The 20134-nt window shown below is 48.2% G+C and overlaps 1 protein-coding gene across 10 annotated transcripts in view; it reads left to right on the forward strand.

Moving 5' to 3' along the window:
- The window catches only part of MTMR2 (myotubularin related protein 2), a 1647725-nt gene that overhangs the window by 930066 nt on the left and 697525 nt on the right, over positions 1-20134 (forward strand). The window lies entirely within an intron of this gene.

Consider the following 20134-nt stretch of genomic DNA (forward strand, 5'->3'; position numbering starts at 1 on the left):
ACGCAACCCAATCAATGCAATAAAAGACGAAACGCGGGTAGAGTTGAGGACCTAGGAAGGAATTCATACATTTCGTGATTCTACGAAAGGTTTTACTTCCAGAATCTGGAAGTAGAAGCTGAAGACCTAGCCAACGCCCTGGGGGGGATTGACCTACCCAAATTAACGGAGGAGCAAGTGCAAATGCTGGAGGCCCCCTCACGGTTGAGGAAATAGCGACCGTAATTGCAACTCTCCCAACCGGCAAGACGCCGGGACCTGACAGGTTAACCAGATAATTTTATAAGAAATACAAAGACACCTTGGCTCTGAGGCTGCTAGAGACGTATGAAGAGGCATATGAGAGGGGCCTGCTTCCGGATAGCATGTTGGAATCGGTAATAATACCCATACTGAAACCAGGGAAATCGGCACTTGACTGTGGCTCCTACTGGCCGATCTCCCTGATAAATCATGATTCCAAAATCCTACCAGCGGCTCTAACCAGCCAACTTAAGAGTCATACCCACGAATGTACACTTGGATCAAACAGACTACCTACCGGGGAGGAACACTACGTGGATTCTGCCTAGACTCCACCATGTCACTGGACGCTATCAAAGCCTTTGATTCTGTAAACTGGAATTGGCTGCTGAGTGCGTTTTGCCACTTTGGGATGGGGTGGGGTTCCTCTGCTGGATAAAGCTCCTATATAAAGACCCCAAGGCGAGGGAAAAGACAGGCAGACTTATAACGGAGGTGTGGAGAATCTTCAGGGGCACGAAGCAGGGAAGCCCATTATCGTCAATGTTATACTGGCCCTAGAACCACTAGCGGCCTTCCTCAGGGTGACGTATAAGGGAACTGGGATTAAAATAGATGGCGTTCTACACCAAATCTCAATCTATGCGGTAGACATACTCCTTTATGTCGAAAACCCTCGGGTGCACTTACCAGACTTGCTTGCTATGGGCGCATATGCTAGACTATCGAGAATTTCCATTAATAAAGGGAAATCCTCGCTGTTCTCCCTGGCGGACCTCAGACATTTCACCCCAGACCAGCTGCCGGTATTAGGTCTCACATGGGCACGACATGCCTTTTGCTACCTGGGAGTAGACATGCACCATGATACCACAGAGACACATAAGGCCAACACACAGGTAGCACTAGATAAAATTGAGAAAGCTATGAAGTTCTGGAAGACGCACCCACTGGGGATGATGGGTAGGGCGTCCTTGCTGAAAATTACGGTACTGCCCCATCTCCTATACTACTTTACAAATATACCTCACATCATACCTGAGGCATTTTTCAAATGGTTAAAGACAACAACACAGGAATTTCTGTGGGGAGGAGGGAGGAACAGAATAGCCCTGAACATTCTGCAAAGAGACTACGAATTAGGAGGGATCAGGCTACAAAATTTCGAATGCTACTATCTGGCAAGACAACTGCAATTTGTGGTTAGGTGGCTGGGGGAGGGGACATCCATAGGCTCACTGCTTTTCCATCCTGCACTACGACAATACTACCTAAGAGAGCTGTTATGGATAGGCAAAACTTTGATAAAAGCCCTTCCCAACATGGTCAAACTGGGCTTAACTCTATGGAGGAAAGCATGGAAAATCAGAGGGATAGAAGACCCATGTTCCAATCAGATCCCCCTGGCGGAATTTGTCGGCGCAAGGATGGAGACCCTGGGGGCATATCAGACACACTGGGGAAAATAAGGGAGTGGCGCAGATTGGGGATCTGTGGCAAGACGGACAATGGGTGGAATTCCAGACCCTGATGGAAGAGAAAGACATATATAGAGGACAATTTCTATTGTATAACAGCATGGTTCAGACAGTCAGAAAGGGATGGGCCGAACTACCCAAAGGGACAGACTCCGAGGGAGCGCTGGACATGTGGTATGATGTGTCAGAAGGAGGACACACGACCTCCAGACTTTACGAACAGCTGTTGCAAAGCAATACTACACAAGAATTGCAGGCAAGGTCGAGATGGATGGAAGGAAGAACTCTGGAAAACTTTCACAGACCAGGAATGGTCCAGGGCCCTCCGGTACGCAAAAAAAGTCTCCAAGAACGCGAGATTTAGACCAGCACAGCTTTACCTTACACACAGAGCGTACCTCACGCCCAGGAGAATGTCCAACATGAGAAACAAGTAAACCCAGAGCTCGCAGCGGTACACAGCAGAAAACGCAGACATGGTGCATATGTTTTGGACTTGCCTGATGATTACACAGTTTTGGGACACTGTGAAAGCAAAAGAGGCTGAGGGCGGTATCCACATGCAAGTATGGACACCAGAGTCTTACTTATTGGGCCCGTTTCCGGAAGGTGGCAAACAAAGGATGCACATAGTAAAAAGGAAAGACCTAATGTGCATACTAGCTAAACGCCGCATAGCAATGGCGTGGAACTCTAGCACAGGGCCAACTACGGAGGCATGGTGGGTGGACCTGAAGAAATGGACGCTAGCGGAGACATCTGTGTGGACCAGAGCGCTGCAGAGGTGAGACAACGAGAGTGAGACCAAGATACTTGCGTGGAACTCGTTAGTGCAGGAAGTGTTTGAGGAAATGTGAGAGCGACCCCAGTGGGACGGAGGATTGTTGACAAACCAGTCAGCAACGCACTAGTCGTGTGCCCCACTGAAAAGGGAAGCGGGTGGAGGGGACCCAATCCTGATACAGCACAACCCTGAGAGGCCAATCTCAAGAGGCAACAAAACGTTAAAGACATGTGCAAGGGAGGCCATGGGAGCGCATCAAGATAATGGATACGAAGGGCGGAATCCCAACAGGAAGTGCCTGACTGAGTGTGATGTTATTTGTTGTTGGTTGTTATGTTGATGGTTGTTTATGTTGTACCAACAACCAATAGAGTTAAAAAAAAAGACTGACAACATATGTTGCTTCTGTATAATTGTGAACCAACGAGCAACCTTGCAGCATTTAATTACAGAATGTATAATGCTTATTGAAAAAAGTAATCTCTATCTGAAGCAGTCTTTTGATGATTTCAGAATAGTACATTCGACTGCTCCTTGGCATCGCATTTTTCCACTAGGCAAAGATCAGTTAGAATTGCAAGAGTTACACTTTTGGAAGCATTACATCTAAATGATAATCTATGAAGTAACTATGACTTTTAACAACAGAATCTACTTAGGCATTAATAAGGGCACATTTGTACAAGAGAATCAAATTTTAAGCATTGTTACTTGATGGTTTTATTTTATGCTTGTCCATGTATTATTGAGCAAATATTTTAAATTGATATCTATCTCCATCATATGAATTTTACCTATAAGAGACAATGAACATCATTATTTCTTTTTATGTTAATTGCCCTTGTATGTATTTCTTTATTATGCCGTTTTATCGGATTAGTTATTGAATTGTTCAATCATATTTTTTAATGAAATTACTATGTATGTTTTATTAAATTGAAAGGTTGAATTCAAGTCAGCCAAATCAATAAACAATTAAATTAAAAAAGCTATATGGATTCAAGATTAATATGTCATAACTATTAGGTGCACTGTATGTCTGACTGAAATAATATGGGACTTGCTATGGAACTTGCTTTATATCTTTTTTGTACTGATGCAAATAATAAGCACAAGTGAAATAATCTTTGCAATCTAAAGGGAATTAGTCACACAGAGAATTCTGTAGATTTATGTAATTGTTAATTCTGGTGTCTGTTCTCCCTCGGATACTCCGGGCACCCTCTTTTGTTTAGAATTTTACATCGAATGTTACTGATCAATAAATCACTTACGCAAGGCGTAGTTCCATCCAATATTAAGCTGTGACTATTTCGCCACTTCTGAAAATGCCATTTTTGTATCTGTTAGTATTGAATAAATATTGACTTGGCCATCCAACATTTTTGAATAAGTGATACCTCTCGGCTTCAATCATTTATTTAGTAACATTCACTATCGGGTACGCATCAACCTGGCTTTTGCCTTAATCAAGGCACTGAAACTTTTTTTTGCTGTCGGTCTAGGATGATATCCTGGAATTGACCGGCTGGATGAATTAGATCGCTTGATGATAATGGACGTCTTGGCAGCCTTCAATACGGTCGATCACGACACCCTCCCTTTTTATCTGTGTGACTGCATCCATATCTCGGTGCATGCCATGCTCTTTTCTGCCGGACAGATCAAAACAAGTAAAGCTTGTCCCTTTTTTTCAAAATAGTTTTTTAATGAATTTTTAGCAGAAGGACATGGAAAAGCTTACACTGTGAAAGACTTAAAAGAAAACAACTGCCCATACCTGTCCAGAGTCCTCCCCACCCGCCCCTGCTGATTTTGGTGCAGCCTTCAATATTCACAAAATATCTCTTTTCTCCCTGCCTCTCCCTGCCCTTACCTCTGAAATCAGTGGCTGTTTCACCCATCAAGCCCACCTTTAATTCCAATGGCTCTCCCCATACTAATAATCCCTACTGAACCCCCCCCAAACAAACACAAATATACACAATCACACGCACACACTTTCTCCCCAGCCCTCTCCCCACCACACTACCCCACAACATACACATAGACACTTAAACAGACAAATACTAACCTCACTAGCAACTTCCGTCTTCCCTTGCCCGTCCCGGCCATGCCTGCAGCCCCTGTGTGCACTCGTGTGCGACAGGGGCATGACAGTTAGATTTAGAAAGACCGCTCTAAGCAGTATAGGGCAGGCATAGTATCACAAGTATGGCACAGACACAAAAGATAGAACTTGTAAAACCTTTATTAACTTTGTGGGGTTTGGAAAAACTCATGCTTTGCCCTATAACTAGGATGGGAGTTGTCTCGACCATTAAATAATAAAGAAAACAGTCTTGGTCGTGTTTGTCAAATCAAAATGGCCTATGCTAACATATGCCTGACCTATCTCTTGTACAAAAAAGTGTACAAAGGGGGTATGTATTTAAAAGAAAAATCGGTGTTTGACAAAGGAAAAATGTGGCTGAATCAGCTCTCCTCTCCACGTTTAGACAGCATGGAATTAGGCAGTCTCTAAAGGCAGGATGATGCACTCTGGCTTGGGCTTTAACACTAAAATAATTAGGAACGTGGATCGAGGCCTGCCTGGCCTTCCACGTTAAAGGCTCTTGTTCCAGTCTTTGCCAAATAATAAAAGTTGACACCAGTCTCCCTCTTCCGGGCTCAGACCTTTCACAGTTCAACAACACTTGCCGGGGCTCCCTTCCCCAAGCTTTTTACACTTCAGGTCTCGCTCAGACTGCTTTTTTGGATGTCAAAGACTTTTAAATGTGCAGGCTTCCTTTACAGACCACTGCAGGGCCACTTCGACTCAGAATTCAATGTTCAACTTTCCCTCTCCCCTTCTCTCGGGGTTAACTTTGTTCACTTTCGCTTTTACAGTTCATTCACTTTTATCACCTCAAAGAATGCGCCTTTCAAGGAGACATTCGAGTCGGCTACTCCTTTTCGCCGGACCACACCGTTACTCAGTATCGCTGAGCCCACAGCTATCTTTGTCATAAAGTTCATTCACAGGTCTGCCTTTCCTCGCGTCTCATCCACACACGTGCAGACTTCACTTGCGATATATTGTTGTAAACCTCAATCTTTCTTGGCACATACCAGTCTCTCAAGTCGCTTGCCAACTCACCGGCTGTGTGTGGTTCTTTCTTGCTTTTTCAATTTCAATCTACGAGTGAAGGCTAGTACCACAGGCTTGGCCTCACCTCCTCAACTCTGCCGTTCACCCAGTAGGGTTTCTGGTGTCCTTGAAACACAATGCAGTTTTTGATATTGCGATCTGTCCTTCTCCACATGTCTTTTGTGGCCTTGTGGAGGCAACAACCTCCTGTAGGGAACTCTTGGGGTTTTTGACCTGCTGCTCTCGTCCCTTGATCCGTCACTCTGCTCTAGTAGGTTCGCCTTTGCCCCGCAAATGCTGCTCGTACTCGTGTTCCACCTTTCTCAGAGTGTGTCCCTATGTTCCGACTTTTATCCGTGTGAGGAGAGCTAATTGTAATCAAGTGTATGCACTTGAAGTCAAGTGTCTGACTTTGTATGACCCGATTAGTGGTACATGTCCAGTGCAATGTATAAGAGTTAGTCTTGTTACTCTCAGTCGCCCTCTTACTCTGCTTAGTGCGTGTGCAGAAAGGGAGAAAGGGGGGGTTGGGACATCGGATCCTAAAACATAGGAGGGGTTGGAGGTACAAAAACGGGGGGAATGCCGCATCTCGCCATCGGCTGCCTCACCCCTACTCCCTGAAGACCCCTCCCCCAGATGATCCTCTCACACTGGTCCAGCCCATGGTCTGGATCCAAAGGCGATGGCCATTGCGTGGCCACGTGAGAGAGAAATCCCCGGGGTCTAGCGAGCGAGAGAACCTGTGGTCTACCACTTCCCCTTCCCCTATGCAATGTAGCCGCATCTTGTTAAGGATTTTGAAGAGGCGTCACACTCCAGACTCAAGTACTCTTTATGCTGGCCAGGGATGCAGAGCACAATCAAACCGCTTTTAAATTTAGGATTTTGGATTCAGCTTTGAGAAGGCAGCCAACCCGTCTCACACCCCCCTTAACATACACCCCGTGTCACAGTGGACCATGAAGCAGGCCGGTGTGTAATAATGAAATATTTATTTATTTTAATTTTGAATAAAAATCAAGCACATTCAATATAGGGCAGCAATCACCAAGGGGTGATAATTACACAGGAAAATGATAGCATACACTTAGTTGAACCTTCTAACCTAAGATGCACAATGGAAAGAAAGCAAGATTACTTTTGGGTAGCGCTTTTAAATGTCACCACAGTTAAGCATTCCTCCTGCAACACACCCTCAAACCCCTGTTAACCAAATTTTGTGTGTGTGGAAAGGAGTAGCAAGGAGTATACTATGCAAAAATCGGATTGAAAATCCGACCTACCACCCCTGAATGGGTGGCAAAATCATATTAAGCCCCCTTGAAAAATTAGCAAAATGGCACTGGGATTTACTGAATGGTGATGTTGCATGTGCGGTTGAATGAATAAGGGAAGAATGGTTGTGGCGGGGCGTGGCCTAGAGGCCATCGATGTGGTCGCTCTCCTAACGGCCTCCGTGGGAAGCCTGCTGCTACGCATGAATTCCAGCAGTTGTCATGTCCAAATTGAATCAAAAACCATAGCCGCCGCTCCCGGAACAACATGAGCACAATCGGTGCTGAGTTGTGTGGCCATTTTTCCCCGTAAGCCATCGAAATCAGGGAAAAGAAGCACTGCCCCCTGGCCCCGCTGTCCTTCAAGATGGCGGACGAGCACTTCGGTGGGAGGGGGAGGAGCGGAGAAGTCATGGAGTCCGAGTGAGGCGTCTTCACCTCTCCCGTGCTACACTGGAGGAAGATTGGTGACCCTACACTGCAGGCATCGGGACCCGTTGAGGTGCTGCCCCCACCGTGCCGCATGAAGAGCGGGGGAACCGCTGATAGCGGCGGACCACTGCAACGCACTCCTGGGGTGCGCCCGCCCGCTTACCTGCCTGCTCACCCGCCCGACCTGCGCTCTCCGGTGCCAACTCCATGGATCCTGTGGACCCCGTGCCCCGATCCGCCCACTTGGCGTGCCGGACCTCCTCTGGGTGGGGAACGCTGGGAGACAGCCGACGAGCTCCGACGATCTAACAGGAGCTGGCCCGTGTGGATCGCCTAAGCGCCAGTCATCAGAGGTGCCTGCTTGGGGTATTCTCGGATTCCCGGTGTCCCTGGCAATAATTCGGATGACTCGATTTTGGAACCCTCTGCTGCAGTCTCTGGGATAGCCTGCTTCATGACACATAGCAGGTACCCTGTCTGTCCACGATTCCCGGGGGAGTACCGGAACGTTGCTGGCCCCGTTGCCTCTGGCAGACCCTGAGTCTCCTGGGAAGTGAGCATTTGGACCCAGGATCGGCCCGCTCTCCCCCTCTGCTTTCCTATGCCGAACTGCACTCTATCGGCCGCCTGAGTCCGGCGGACCCCGACCGCAACCTGCTGGGACTGCATCACACCTGACCTTGCTGCATCCTCTCCTGGGGCGCCCCGGCCTACTCCCTGCAACCCATATATTGTAACTTACGGCCCAAGAGAAGTTTGTGAGCACCCTGAGCCCCCCCTAATAGGGAACCTCAGCCTCTGCAGCTGCACCTAGCTTTCCACTCCGCCTGCAACACTGCCGCCTTAACCTTTTGGGGGCACACTCCCTCTCCCCATACTGGAAAGCACAATGACCAAACAAACGAAACCCAGTAAAAACTCTGACATTGCCTCAATGCTGATGTCCTCTGAAAAGTCAAGGAAACAAGATCCTCCAGCCTCTCCCCTTCAAGGACCCCCAGAAGACAAGGGAACCCTGGCAACCAAGAAGGACATTCAGGCATTTATGGCGGATATCAAATCCGAATTCAGGTCATGTATGACAGAACTCTCTACTAAATTAGAAAATACCGACCGAAGAGTAACGGAGGCCGAACAGAGATTGGGGGAAATCGGAGGACCAGGCCCATGACCAGGCTTCCACTTTAGTAGAAGTCCAACATGCAATCAGACTTCTTCAGGATAAGACTGAAATTCTTGAATTTAAAATATAAGACTTGGAGAACAGGGCCCGATGCAATAACCTACGCATTCGAGGGGTTCCAGCGTCAGTCCCAGATAGGAAGGTGGCGGAATATGTAGGCGACTTTTTTCAAGCTCTCCTTCCAGACCTGGACAAATCACAGCTCCTTCTTGACCGCACGCACAGGATGTGCCCCCGCAGCGGAGTAGACTCAGACGGCCCGCCAGATGTCATCACTAGGGTGAACTTTTTCACCACGAAAGAGGCCATCTCTGCGATCAGCCACTCCCGGGACGAAATTACTTTTCAAAGCTCTCCTCTCCAAATTTATCAAGACCTATCGGCCCTCACCCTCCAGAAAAGACGAGCCCTCCGACCCTTGGCGGTCTTTCTACAGGACCAGTTCGTTATAGATGGCTCTTCCCCACAGCCTTACAGTTTACGTACAAGGGCACCCAGAGGAGAATTAGCTGCTTGGAAGAGGCCGAAAACATCATGAATCCATCCTCACCCAAGGCTCAATCTCCCCAGGTCTCCGAACACAACACCGACACGGATCTCCCGGCCCCTCCTATATCTCAGCAGAACCCTTGGTCAAAGGTCCCGAGGTTCAGGAGGAAGAGATAGCCAGAGATGGGAATCCAACCAACTTGTTGGAAACGTGAAACCCTAAGCAACAGAAGCCTGAACCCTGGCCCCGGGTACCAAGGGCCTATCCCCTGCTGGGTTCCGCCAAATTCTCTCCCACTCCGTATCCCCGGTCCTGCCAGCGGCCTGCCTGGAGCGGTACTCACCACCACAACCCTGCAAACGAAACGCTACTAACGGAAGCAGCGGGCCCTACCCCACGGCCCATGCCCAATTCCGAGGTACTATCCATCTGCGTCCTTGGAATTATTAACCTGCAATTTTAGCCATGTTGGCTACCTTTAGTTATTTGGCCACGTTGGCCGGAAGTGATGCCAGCCTAACAACACTGGCCCTCTTCATAGTTAAACCTCCGTCCTCCCGTTGGAGGCCGGAGCAAAAATTTCACTGGCAGGTGACAATGCAATCACGACTTCAACGAGATGCCGGCTGAGTTGTCTCTGCCTCACACCCCCCCTCCGAACACGGTGAAACCTCCACCCCACGTTCCCGATCACTCCACTCTGAGATTCATCTCTCTAAATGTTAATGGTCTGAACTTTCCGGCCAAACGCAAGTCAATCCTGCAAAAGCTTCAAAACGAAAACGCTGCGGTGGCCATGCTACAGGAAACTCACTTACTGCCGGCTGATTTTGGGCGCATCCGCTCCCGGCTCTTTCCGAAGCAATTCTGCGCATCAGGAAATATGAAAAAAGGAGGCACAGCGATCCTCTTTAAGAGGGGGCTAGACCCCCAGATATTAGTACTAAACTTTGCCCAGAGGGCCAATTTGCGGCGGTGAAATGTCTGCTGCTGGGCCAACTCTATACCTTTGTGTCAGTCTACGCCCCGAACACAGGGCAGGCTGCCTTCTACGAGGCTCTGAGCGCATCCCTCTCCCCCTTTATGGAGGGCCAAAGCATCATCGGCGGTGACTTCAATGGAGTCCCTGACCCCACGAAGGACAAATCCCATCCACCCTCATCTGGGGACTAGCCCTTCTGCAAGTGTTCAGAACCCTAGATGTGGTCGATTCATGGAGAGTACTTCACCCCGAGGAAAAAGACTTCTCCTTCTACTCGCACGTCCATAGAACCCACTCCCGGATAGACCTTCTCCTAGTCTCTACCCAACTCCTCTCGTTCACCAATGATGTAACTATAGGCCCAAGAATCCTCTCTGACCATGGCCCACTGACCTTGGAGCTCCGAGTACAGGAGGCACCCCGCTCAGCGCAACGCAGATGGACACTCTATGATCCAATCCTTAACGAGATGCCGCTCAGGGACACAATCGCTACTACAATTAGGAACTTCTTCGAAGAAAACCCTGCAGCAGAAACCACTCCCGCTAATATCTGGGACGCCATGAAGGTGGTCGTACGTGGAGAATTGATAGCCCAAGGCACGGCTTTTCACAAAATCAGGCGGCAAACCCGCTTAGCCCTCGAAGAAGACCTCCGGGAAGCGGAGTGAATCCAAAAAGAAAAAGGATGGTCCCCTAGAACACAACGCGCCACTCGCACGGTGCGGAAGAAGATTGAGGCCCATTACGTGGAACACACAACACACCAATTGGCAAAAGCCAAACAGTTTTATTATGCTAAAAACAAGAAGGCAAATGAACTTCTGGTTGCCAAGCTTGCCAAAGCAAAACAGACCAACAACGATAATTGCCCTACGGGACCCACAAGGCAGAACACAGTACGCCGAAAAAGACAAACAACGCCTAGCAGCTGAGCACCTAACACGAGTAATGACCGCCCCGCCACGGGACCCTGAGGAACAGAAGGAATACATAAAATCAGCGGCACTTCCTCATCTCTCAAGGGCCGCCCGAGACACTCTGGATGCCCCAATCTCTAGTGAAGAGGTGGATGAGGCTATCAAATCCCTCAAATCCCACGCCCCGGGCCCAGATGGTTACTCGACCAGGTTCTACAAAATCTTCAGGCCCCAATTGCTCTCCCCACTGGTGCAATTATTCAATTCATTCAGAGAAACAGACTTCATAACCCCCTCCATGCAGGAGTCGATTACAGTCCTTCTTCCGAAACCAGGAAGAGACCCAAGAAACCCAGCGTCATACAGGCCGATCGCCCTACTCAATATTGATGCTAATATTTACTCCAAAATTCTAGCAACACGCCTCTCTCATATCCTACCGGGCATAATCCAGCCGGATCAGAGCGGCTTCCTGAGAAATCGATACACAGCTGACAATATCCGCAGGGCCCTAGACCTGGTGGACCTGGCCACCCGGGACTCACAAGGAATGGTGCTCATGGCTCTAGACGCGACCAAAGCGTTTGACAGGGTGGATTGGACGTTTATGGAACTCACCCTGAAGGCCTTTGGATTTGGGCCGGAATTCCGTTCCATGGTCATGGCCAACTATAAAACTCCCAAGACCCTGCTTAGAATTGATGGCAACCTCTCCGCCCCCATTACTCTGACCTGCGGAACCAGGTCATGGAACCATTTGCCCAACGGATTAGACGGAACAATCTGATTAAGGGCTTCCAAGCTGGCTCCTCAAATCATAAACTTGCGCTCTATGCGGGCTTTTGACCATCGTCCGCGACCATCTCGAACCCCCACAGCTCCCTGACGCAGGCTTTGGCAGAAATACACAGTTACGGCAGGGTCACGGGATTCACTATCAACTTCAACAAATCAACACCTGGGAATAGGGATTTCTCAAAGGGAGCAAAAGAACTTGACCTATGTGCCCAATCCAATGGAAAACGAAGGCGATCACCTACCTGGGGGTCCAAATCCCAGCAAACCCAAGAGACACCTATCAGGTAAACTTCCCCCCGCTCTTTAAAGAGCTTGAAGCAGACCTGAAACGCTGGGCGACACAGGAGATATCTCTAATGGGCCGGATTACAGCATGTAAAATGAACCTGCTCCCGAGATTCCTGTACGCATGCGCCGCCCTCCCTGTCGCAATTCCGACCCCGGCGCTCCAAAGACTGCACGGGAAGGTGTTCCAATTCATTTGGAAGGGAAAGAAGGCCAGGATCCCCAAGAACACGATGCTGGGAAACGCAAGACATGGGGGCTTGGGGGTCCCGGACCTGCAGAATTACCAGATGGCCGCCCAACTATCCTGCGTTCAGGCATGGCAGACACTCACCAACCGCCCCAGGTGGGTAGATCTGGATTAATCACGTCTGACCCTCCCCCTACGCTTCCTCCCCCATATTCCCCCAGCGACAAGGCAGCAATGGCAGGGACTTCTATTAGCCACTAGACACACTATTGCCATCTGGGACAGAACTCTGAGGCAAAAGAAGATTCCAAGAAGCCTTGACTCTTCATCCCCGGTGTTCCTAAACCCCGCCTTCTCACCTGTAACGGCCCCCCAAAACTTCAAGAACTGGATTGAAGGGGGGTTGGAGACCTTGGGGCAACTCTTTGAGGGAGGACAACCGCATTCCTTTGAACGATGTAAGGAACTGTTTCAACTGCGGGAACGAGATAGGTTCACATATCTTCAACTACGCCACTGGTGCTCCCACCCGCAAACACGTCGGGCAGTAACTCGCCCCCCCACAGCTCTGGAACTAACCCTCAAGGACTTACCATCCCGGGGCAGAATCTCTGTGCTGTACAAAAGCCTCCAGAGAGACTTTCTTGTCGGCAGGACTCGGGCCATGGCACAATGGGAAGCAGACCTGGGCCACCCGGTGGAGGACCAGGCTTGCTTGGACATCTGGACCCGCGCCCACTCGTCATCGGCATGCATTACAAACAGATCTTACTGAGATGGTACTATTCCCCTCTCCGTCTCCACCACATGACCCACACTCAGGACCCAGCTTGCTGGAGGCGATGCGGCCAGGTAGGATCCTTTTTTCATATGTGGTGGACCTGCCCCAAATTCCAAAACTTCTGGGAACAATGCTTAAGGGTCATAGCCGACATCACCCAAACTATTCTTCCGTTGGACCCTGAACCCATCCTCCTGGGCCTTCCGATCCCCGGAACCTATCCAAGATCAGGCCCCAGGGCCAAACTCATGTCCCAATGCTTGCTGGCGGCTAGAATAGTGGTGGCCGCACATGGAAATCCGCAGAAGGCCCCCACCTTCCCCTTTGGTGGGTAAAATTATGGGATGTACTGATAGCGGAAAAAGTGATGGCAGCTAAAGCAGGCCTCCTCCACCGATTTCGGAACATTTGGAACCCTGTTCTTGACTATCATAGAGACTTCCCGGCGCTAACCTGCAAATCCTAACTGGCCAAGAAAGTCCTAGAAAGCAATGATGCCGCGCAAGAGCAAGAATGATGGAGAAGTCCCTTGAAGAATGGAGAAACGTGAGGGAGTTGGGAGGGGTGAAGAGATGGGCTTTACAATAATGCATTTTAATTGTTGATAAATGTCAGTACTGTTATTACCCTGCTGTGTTCAAAAATAAACACCTTTAAAAAAAAGAATGGTTGTGGCTGTCCTAATGAAACAAGAAAACTTGCAAGCTACAAAGCAATGTGGTAAACAACTGGCATACAGTGTAGAAAATCGACTATGGAAGGAAACGCAGTGCAGCAGGAATCACACGTAGCAAAATTGCAATTGTTACGTTTCATGTGTTTAAAATAGCAAAACGGCTTGGAAAATGAGCGAACAGACAAAATCGGAATGCGGTTTTAATGTTGAGGTACACAGGCACATAGCAGGTATTATATGAAAGTGAAAGGGTGATTCTGGATGGATGACAGTATGGGATTCTTAAAGGCAAGGAAAAAAACGCTTTTTTAAAATGAAAGCAGTTGCACTGGGAAAATCGTTTTTAAAAGGAAAATTACAAGTTTTACTGAGACTATATTTTAGTGGCTAGAAAAGAGGAACGCTGCCCACAACAAAGTTTAATTTGCAATTTTAACCCCTTCACGCTGTGTGTCTCTTTATACGGAAATTCATTTATTTATTATAAATAGTACTAAGGATTTATACAATGGACTGAAATGATGTGGAAAGGATGGTGCTAACACAGGGAGATTACACCGATTTCCCTAAGGACAGGATACACAGAGGATTCTGACAATTTTAAGGATTTTGCTAGGGTATTTATAGGATTTCTATGGGATTGGACATAATACCAGGTAACCAAGCAAGGGATGCAGTTTTTTGGTTACTGGGGAAGAGAAATACTTACAACAAGCACTTGAATGGAATAGTTTGGAGAGCCAGCCGGGTCTCGGGACACGGGACAAAGATCTGGTCACTGGGGCAACAGCTGGGCTCTCCTCTAGGGACAGAGCAGGGAAGCCGGGGTCGGATCACCATAGACTGTGGGGTGCATCAGCTGGGAAAAGCAGGTCTGGTCACTAGATAATCCCAAAAGGGTTCAGCCTTTCCCCCTTTTTCCCCGAATTATTGGGATTTTTGCAGGGTTTAATTCTGGATAAGAGGTTCTGCCTGGATCTGCTATCGGCTCCCCCTGGCCTGGCACTGGAATCTGGAATCTTGCAGAGTGAATGTGGAATGTCTGGATCTCTGGATGTTGATCTATGAATGCTGGATTTTCTTGAATCTTGGATTTTTTGAATGTCCTGTCTCTGTATACCTTATATAGACTGGATGACTTCAGAGGATTTTTACTATGTGGGTAGAATTAAGATAGACATACCTCTAAATCGGATAGGTCAGCCTGTAACTGTTGCTGCCTCCCTGTAAGCAGATTTGACTGAAGGAAGTGACTCAGTTTTAGTGTGTGTGTTTTTATGAGGTGCATTGTTAAGCCATAGTTACTTTTACCAAAATCAGTTATAATGCAAAACCCTATATTATTTTTTTCAACATTGTTTTTATTGTTTTGGCATAACAAGCCATACATATTACGAGCATTACTTGAGTTTACACTTGTTATAATGTTTAAGAGAAGAAAGTCAACAAAAGAAAACATCAAGAAACATAACTGAAATATCATCAATCATGAGATTTCATCAGAGTTAAAGTCGAACGTAACTACTGGGGGGGGAGAGACGGGGTCGTCCAGGAGTGACGGGGGGAGACTGCTCTATTCCGCGTTGGTGAATCATCAAGGTTTTCCTAAAAATCCCTATGTAGCTGGGTTCCTTCTGTGGCGACTCTACTGGGTTTGTGACTCCAGTCTATTTAGTCTGTAGTGACTTGGGGGTGGTCAAGGGTCTGTTCCACTTCTCTGCCCTCGATTCTGTTCCCCACTTATCAGTCCTGGACTTCCATCCAGCGCAGCGTCGGGGGCTGTCTCGCCAAACTAGGGAATTGCTGTACGAAGTCTAGGAAGGGGGCCCAGGTATGTTCAAATTTAGGCTTGTTACCAAGTCTAACAGCTGTCACTTTCTCGGCTGCCACAATGTCCCATCATTTGGACAGCCACATTTGCGTGGACGGGCCCTCCGGGTTTTTCCAGAGACTGGCGATGGAAATTTTAGCAGCAGTGAGAAGGTGGGAGCAGAGATCCGCCAGGGTGCCTGTCAGGGGGAATTGGCCATCTGTGGTTGCCCCCAGCAACACGATTCCTGGGTCCCAAGGTATGGAAAGTCCAGTAATTCCCTTGATCTGATCCAGGACCTTTTCCCAGAACTGGGTGGCTTTCGGACAAGTCCAAAAGAGATGGAACAGGGTTCCTCGGTCAAGGCATCCCCTCCAACACTGGGCAGGGATGGCTGCGTTGCATTTGTTTAGAATTTCGTGGGTACGGTACCATCTGTAGCAAACTTAAAACGCGCTTTCTTTGTTAGTCACGCACTTTGAGCTCTTTTGTGCGCGGGACCAGATGTGCTGCCATTCTTCAGGTGCAATCGGTCTGCTGATGTCTTCGTCCCATTTAAGCATGTAGGGCTCTTTTATCGAGGGGTCAGTCCTGTCCAGAATTTTGTACAGGGTGGAGATTTTCTCTCTCGGGGGGCTTGCTGACAGTGTGCTCTAGTGCCGAAAGCTCTCTGCTGCCGTGCTTCCTGACTTGCTCGTTCGACAACCAGTGCCTTAGTTGTGTGTACCGGAACCTTTCGGTTTCCGGATTTTGAACTTTACTTTGCACTCCTCGAAGTTTAGTGGGCGATCATTCTTGTAGAAGTTTGCTATGGTCTCCAGGCCCTTGGCTCTCCAATCCGCGAATTGGTTTGGTGCGATTCCTGGGGAGAAGTCAGGGTTATCCCAGACCGGAGTAAGGGGACCCATTGTGCTCCTACATTTCCACCGTCGGGCTGCCTTTCTCCAACTGGCTACCGTATTTCTGGTTGATGGTATTAGGCACTCATTTAGGGGGCCCTTGAGTTCTTTGCTGTGGGGCAGCCATTCAATTGTGGTTTTGCTCCAGTCTTCTTCAAGCTGCAGCCACCGGGGACGGTTGGTTTGGAGCTTCCAGGAGAAGGCCGGGGCCAGCTGGGCTGTCGAGCAGTACCTCGCCATGTCCGGGACCCCCAGACCTCCCAGGGCAGCACTCCGGAGCATGATGTGTTTTGGGATTCTTGACTTCTTTCCTTCCCAGAAGAGGTTCAGCACCTCCCCTTGCAGCTTACGCAGAGCTTTCTCCCGGATCGCCACTGGCAGTGCCTGAGCGAAATATAGCAGCCGTGGGGTTAAGTTCATTTTTATCGCCGTGATCCGGCCAAACCACGAGATCTCCTGGGTTCTGCAGCGTCCATTGTCTGTTTTCAATTCTTTAAAGAGTGCTGGGAAGTTTGACTTATACACCTTCTCGGTTTTGTTGGGGAGCTGGACTCCCAGGTAGTTGATACTGCTTTTTGCCCAGGGCATCTGGAGCTCGGCTTCCAGTGTGGTTTTGATCTTCTTTGCAAAGTTTGGGCCGAAGATAAAATGTCTTAGGACTTCCTTCAGGTACCCCCAATCCACCATGTCGAAAGCCTTGTGCGCATCCAGGGAGAGGACTGTCATCTTTGAGCCCACCCTATTTGCTGAGTCTATGATGTTGATGGTTCTACGGATGTTGTCTAGGGTTCCCCGCCCCGGAATGAAGCCTGCTTGGTCCGGGTGGATGATCTCTGGAAGGAGCAGGGCCAGCCTGTTCACCAGGATTTTGGTGAAAATCTTTGCGTCGTTGTTTAGGAGAGATATGGGCCTGTATGATGCACACTGCGTACGGTCTTTCCCAGGTTTCGGGATTAGCACTGTTATGGATTCGTTCATGGATGCAGTAGTGGAGCTGGTGGAGAGGAACGAATTGCATAGACTTGCCAGGTGGGGTGCCAGCAGGTGAGCAAACTTCTTATAGAATTTCATGGTCAGCCCATCAGGCGTGGTGTTCTTCAGCTGGCGGATTGTTTTGCTGACTTCTTCCACCGATATTGGGCCCTCCAGGTCGGACATGAGGGGGGAAGGTTGCGGCTTTGCGATTGGGGCTAGGAACTGAGCGATGAAGGGGCCTTGGGTTGGGGGTCCCGCCATGATTTCCTCATGGTGTTGGACCATTATCTCAAGCTTTTCTGGGTCTAGGTGGTGTAGGGAGCCGTTTTTATCCAGCAGGGCTTGGATAAGGTTCCTGGTTTGGAGCTTTTTCAGTTTGTGAGCTAGGAGCCGGTTCGCTTTGTTGCTATTGAGATAGTAAAATTGTTTCGTATAGGTTAATGTTCTGGCGGCCCGGTCTGCTAGGTGCATCTCCATTTCTCTCTTTGCTTTTTTTAGTTCGCGGTTCGTTGTTTTCGTGTAGCGATGTTTAAGTTTGTTTTCCAGTTCGACTTGCCGCTCCTCCAGCTTTCGTTGCTTCAGCAGGTTTTGCCGCCTGAGTCTGCCTGTGGCGCCCATTGCCACCCCTCGGATCACCGGTTTCATGGCGTTCCACACTGTTGCCATTGAGGAGTCTAGGGTTGTGTTCTCAGCGAAATAGTTTTGGATCGCCTCGGTGAGGTCAGAGCTAGCCGCTATGTCGGCCAAGATGTGGTCCTGTAATTTCCATTGCCGCTGGGTGGGTTCTGGGGCTCCGTGGAGGAGCAGTGTCATCGTGATCCGTGCGTGGTCTGAAATTGCAATGTGACCAATTTGGGTTTCTTCCACGCAGGGTTCAATGGGACTAGCGACTAGTAAGCGGTCAATCCGCGAATACCCACTGTGGACATCTGAGAAGAAGGTATAGTCTTTCTCCCTGTTTGCGCAGTCTCCAGATGTCTATAGTTTCGGTTTCCCAGAGGAATTCGGCCATGGATAGGGATCTGCTGAAGTCTTCCCTAGAGGCTTGGAGCGTCTTATCCATGCTAGGATCTGGAGGGAGGTTAAAGTCTCCCCAATTAGTAGGTGTCCAGTGGAGAAGGCGGTGATGGTAGGGAGGAGGTTGCGGAGGAATTGGCCATGGTTTTTGTTTGGACCATAGAGTGCTACTAGGGTGATTGGCAGTTCGACTAGGAGGCCTTTTAGGAGCAGGAATCTCCCTTCAGGGTCTCTTTTGACGGTGATCCGGGTTAGTGGCAGGTTTTGGCTTAGCAGGATTGCGACTCCTCTTTTTTTCTGTATGGCTGAGGCGAAGTGGCATTTCGGGTAGCGTCGAAAGCGGATCCGCTTTTCATCTTTTCCGATAAGGTGGGTTTCCTGGAGGAAGACAACATTGGCTGCAAGTTGGTGCAGTCTGTGTTAAAGCCCCTATATTTACAATTGTTATCCTCCTGAAAAATTAGATAGGCTCCATATTTTACAAGGAATATGCTGTTCCAAATCCCAAGTCGGTGCAGTACTGTTTAGTCATTCTGGCAATCCTTTGCCATTTCCATAGAAAACATTTCACCTACAATTCTACATTTGTCTACATATACACATCTCACTGGGCATATTTGCATTACATTTTAAAACTGTACCATGTATGCTTTCCTCAGAAATGACATTTTACTGGCGTTTGTATCCACCAAATGTCAGAAAAATCTACAATCTCACATTACTGTTTCTTTAGATTACTGAAATAAATGTCATGATATGAACAGTCTTTGAAATCAAATGGGCTGGCTTTGTTTCCAAATATGGGCAGTCTTTCCAACCCCCAGCTACATGTCATGCTCTGGTCAGATTTGCCCAGGGTTGCTATGGATTCGCCTTTGATCCTAGGCAGCTGTAGCTGAGGGGACGTGTCAGAGGAATTCACACTTCAGTGGCAGGGCTGTCCATTGTCCCATGCTAGGGGAAATGCTATTCCGTCTGACGAGTTTGCAAAATCCACCACTTTGGTCCTTTCATTGGGAAAGGGGCCTCCTTTGAAGTATTCTCCTTTTTCCAAACTGGTTCTGCTGGTCTCAAACAGCTTTCAAATATTTTTCTTTTCTCTCTTTTTTTTTACAAAAGCCACTTTAAATAAATATATTCTACCTTTAAACCAAACTCAATTCCCACCTAAAATACTATTTCTGTGCAAATATTTGGAATGATTTCACATTTTAATTTTCAAAGTGTTATTTCACTGCTCTTCCAAAAACAAATTTACACGTGTTTATTTTACATGGGGATTTCACCAGATGCAGTTTCTTTAACACACATTTTCAGAACAGACTGGACAGATCAGATCAGTTTCATGGCAGGGGAAGTTGCTAGAAATAGTTTTCTTTTGTAATTGATGCATAGCCAGGGAGAAAAAGCTTTATTTTTGAAGTCCTCTGCACAGGTTAATTTGTTGCAAAAGTAAACGCTTGTCATACAGCCTGAAACGAATTTCTCTGCTGTTCATAGATTTGGCTTGACACACAATGCTTGTCAGGGAGGAATGGCCGTTATTAGATGGGATTCATTTCTGAAGATAGGTGGGCATAGCTGTTTTTTACTGGAACCAAACTGTGAATGTTGAAGGATGAAAAATGGCACCAGTGCAAAGCCATTCTAAACGCTGAACATTTACTTTTTCAGTTGGAAGTTATAAGCTGGCAGCATAGCAGCGCTGCACTAGTCTGCTTTTGGATTCTTCTTTTTGGTGCACATGAAGAAAATAACTGCAGCAATTCTCGGGGGGTTCTATGT

The sequence above is a fragment of the Ambystoma mexicanum genome, chromosome 7q (assembly GCF_040938575.1).
Source record: "Ambystoma mexicanum isolate Mex_15411 chromosome 7q, UKY_AmexF1_1, whole genome shotgun sequence".
NCBI classification, from domain to species: Eukaryota; Metazoa; Chordata; class Amphibia; order Caudata; family Ambystomatidae; genus Ambystoma; species Ambystoma mexicanum.